The sequence below is a fragment of the Excalfactoria chinensis genome, chromosome 7, assembly GCF_039878825.1.
Source record: "Excalfactoria chinensis isolate bCotChi1 chromosome 7, bCotChi1.hap2, whole genome shotgun sequence".
Classification (NCBI taxonomy): domain Eukaryota; kingdom Metazoa; phylum Chordata; class Aves; order Galliformes; family Phasianidae; genus Excalfactoria; species Excalfactoria chinensis.
In genome coordinates this window covers 32,640,861-32,644,972 of record NC_092831.1, presented here as the reverse complement: position 1 = coordinate 32,644,972, position 4,112 = coordinate 32,640,861, and positions in this window count along the sequence as shown.

Sequence of the window (4,112 nt, the reverse complement as noted above, 5' to 3'; positions counted from 1 at the left end):
CACTGTAAGAGCTCCCGCTCTGCTGTATTCTCACTTTGATGGCTGGAAATATGAGTCCGCCGCAGGAATGGCAAAGAAAAAAAGCATAAGCGTGCTTGGACGCAGAACCAAGGCAAAAACAGCTAGAATAAATAAATTATAATGGGAGGAGGAAAATGCTCAATTCAAACTCTCCAGCACACTGAAGGAGGAGTTCACGTTTTTGGCCAGCGGCCCCTTGGAGCATTCCTGGCATAACTGCTGCAGCCTCGGGGGCATTGGGTTGTTTTTGGGTCCGTTGCTTCCAGCAATGCCTGCAGACTGGGGAGGGGTAAATCCAGGTCGCAGCTGCTTTCACCTGATGCCATGATTTGGGACCTGCTTCTCGATGATGAACCAGCTCCGGCTCTGAGACCCAGGTGGGACCCTGCAGGAGGGAGCCACAGATGAAGCTGCCCCAATGGAAACAGCCAGGAAAGAAGAGAAGGCCCCATTTTTCTTGCCTTTGGACATGGATGTTGGGGTCCCCCAGTGTGGAGCTGGCCGGGAAATGGTTTTCATGCCCCACTTTTGCGGTTGCAAACAGCCTGCCCAGCCCAGGTGGAATCGATGGGATGCAACATACCCCCAGCTCCAACCCAAAATGAGAACACAATGTGCATTGAGCCCATGCTGGGGATGCTCTGGGTGCACTGGTTTGGCAGGAGTGGAATACAGCTGTGAGAGCTCCTCAGAGGAAACATTTTGGAGAGACAGGAAAAAGAACCCAAACTGGGAGAAATCTGGCAACTATAATTGTTTTTAAGTGGGGAGCCTCTCTTGGAGTTTCACAGGCCTTGTAAATATTTGGTCACCAATGAGATTTCCTGCACTTCATTTGTCTTCTGATTGAATGTTCTGGCTCTGCGCTGTAGCTGTTGGTGTGCACAGCCCGGTTCCCCTATGAGATCAAACAGTAGTGAAGCAGCCACAAACCCTCACACTTCGTGCCTGACTGGAGATGGGCTCAACCCAAATGTAGTTAATCAGTGAATTGGGAAGTCTTCAAGTTTGCCACGTTTGCTGTAGAGTCTCCTATGAATATGTGTATGTGCCAAAAGTGCCAACCAAGTGTTGGCACAAGTCTTGCCTTATCCCTTCTGAAGTTGCTGAATGGCTGCGAGCAACATAAAGCTTGAAGGAGAAAGGAAAGCAGCGGATGCTCCGGTGATCTTTGGGTAGAGGATGGGCAGAAGGACTCTGGCACTTGAGAGCTCATCTGGTTATTTTACGTGGTGACATCATATGTGCTAATGAAAGATGTACCTCGCTTTGTAAACACTCAGCGCTCAGCTATTCCGGCTGCAATAACATTACGTTAAATGCAAAAGATAACAAGGACTCAAGATAATCATATCAAGCATGTTTGAGAAATTGACCACCGCTTAGAAAAACAAAGACTGAGTTATACGCAAAGGGGGAGGAAAGCTGGCGATGCCCCCCACGCCTCCCCCAGTATGACAGCGTGCTTTGTGCATCACAGCCATGAGTCCATAAAATGTGCATTAGACAACAGAGGTATTTCAGGAGAAATATCCCAGCACTGCACATCTGTTCCTCAGTCTCCCGTGGCCAAGAAGCACAGGGAAGGCTTAGCTGCAGTCAAAGTGCTTTTGACATCCTGCTCCTCCAGCAGCTCTGTGCAAGCTCAACTGGAGCCATGGGACACCCTGTGCTCCTCACATTAAACACACGCACAGTTCTGCCAGTATTGATGCGTGGGGCTTGAGCTAAAGCAAATGACGGGCTCTGGATCAGATCTCCCTTGAAAAAGCTAATAAGTTTCCATCCCAATGGCTGCTTTGGGTTTAACGTGAAGACAATGCACAGAAATGGCACTTGACAGAGTGCAGTTGGTACCTGTTGCTCTGCACACAGAACGAGGCATCGGGAGACAATAACGACCCGTCCCTGCCCTGCTACCAGGCTGCGCTTAATGGAGCCTCCATTGGGAGGTCAGGACTCCCCATAGGGGAGATTATTACCGAATAAATCAGAGCAACTCTGAGCGAGCAGCTTTTTTCCATTACTGCAGGAGAACCTGGGGCATGGCAGGGAGATCAGATATCACCAGCTCCATCCTGCCTCGCGTGCAAGGGCAAGGGGAGAGCACGGCAAAACATGTGTTCTCTCTGGAAAGCTGCGGTGGAGAGACGGAGTTCCAAGAAATCAGGTTTTCAGCCACACTGAAGCGAATGATTTACTGGGAAACGAGCACCGAATGTAAACTTCTCTCCCCTCTGCCCCGCTGCAAATGGTCTATAAAGCAATCATTCACATGCTCATCTTTGGGGATGTTTTATGAGAACGTATTGCAGCTCGGGCTCTGCTTGCGTGCAGCTCCCTGAGGGTCTCACCCACATCCATCCCGCTCCAGGAGATCCAGGGGAAAAGGGGAAGGAATATGCCTCACTCTGTTATATCTGAGATAAAGAAGGCAGGTTTGAGGATGCTGGGCAGTGTGCTCTGATTGCTTGGTTAAGTGGAAGGAAGCTTTTATTTTTGAGTGAATCAATCAATTGGAGTGAATCGTTCTGTTCCGTGATCTGCTTCACTACCTGGTGCCTTGATCTCAGTGGTGTTTCTGCCATGAGGACTTTGCAGGAGAAGGCCTAACTTCTTATGTGGTCTGCTAGTAATAGGACAAGGGGGAAATGGTTTTAAGCTAAAAGAGAGGAGACTTAGGTGAGACATTAGGCAGAAATTCTTTACTCAGGGAGGTGAGGCGCTGGCACTGCTGCCCATGGCTGTGGGTGCCCCATCCCTGGAGGTGTTCACGGCCAAGTTGGCTGAGGCCCTGGGCAGCCTGAGCTGATGGGGGCAACCAGCCCATGGCAGGGAGTTGGAACTGGCTGATCTTTAAGGTCCCCGCCAACCCAAACCATTCTATGGCTCCATGATTCAATGACATGTTTCACATGGCCAAGCTGCCCAGCTACAGATTTCACTGGGAAATGATGGACTGGGATGTTGGGGCTGGGAAGTCGGTCAAAGTGACCTAAACTGGGAAAGAAACAAGTTGAAAGAGTAATAAAAAGCAAGGGAATGGAGCACAGGATAAACAGAATGAGAATTGCGTGTCATGTTTCCCTGAATCATCTGGGCCCAAAGACTTCTAAATATAACAAATATTGAAAACATCAATTCCATCCAGTATAAACAACAACAAAGTCATTTTTTTTCCTGCCTGGCAGAGAAATAGGAAAAAATTCCATTTGGATCCCACAGGCAAATTAAGGACAGGATGAAGCCCTGCCCCACGCGGTGGCATGGCCCTTCCTAACCCCTCAGGCTGATCGGGGCCATGGCTTCAATCCCAGTCTGCACTGCTCTGGCTGGGATGCTGCTGGGAGCATCCAAGCATCAGCACATTGGTTCTGACCAGCATGGGCTTGAAGGAGCACGTGGCAAAACCCACCCTATGTCTTTAGCAGAGCCTTTTAAGGCTGCATCTCAAGCTGGAGATTTTGCCTTACCGAAGAAGTGCAGGGCTGAGGAAATTTGCATCGAGAACATCTGGTCACTCTGAGCAGCTGCAATATTTTTAACTGCGTGTGGTTGTCCATGAGAACTGGGAAGACCCTGCCCCAAACAGCGTCAGCCTGGAGTTATTATAAGGTTTTTTCCTGTGTGAATGGGAAACGCAGCTCGACTAAAGGGGACGGCGGTGTGTGGCCGGGGATGGAGTAAAGCCCTCCTGAAGTCATGGAGGGGATGGAGAGCTTCCAGCAGACACTGGGGCTGGAGAACACAGATAAAATGTGCCAAATTGTCAAGGCAGAAGGTAAAGTGATTGGGAACTGCATCCATCTTTCCAAATGTCCAAAGCCAGAAGTCTTGCTGATGGTGAGCAGTGAGAGGTTTGCAGTGGTACAGTTATCAGAGGGCAAATGAGCAGTAGATGGATGGCAAAGTGGGCGTTTTCCCACTATTTGGCCAAGACACTATCTAAACTATGAAGGATAAACAGAGTTAACAAAGCAATGAATAAACAAAGGATGTCAATATGACCTGATTTCTGTCAGTATTTGCCAGTATTTAGTCCGTTCTCTGCCATGTGGCTGTGGTTTCCTGTTTATATAGGGCCTGAAGTA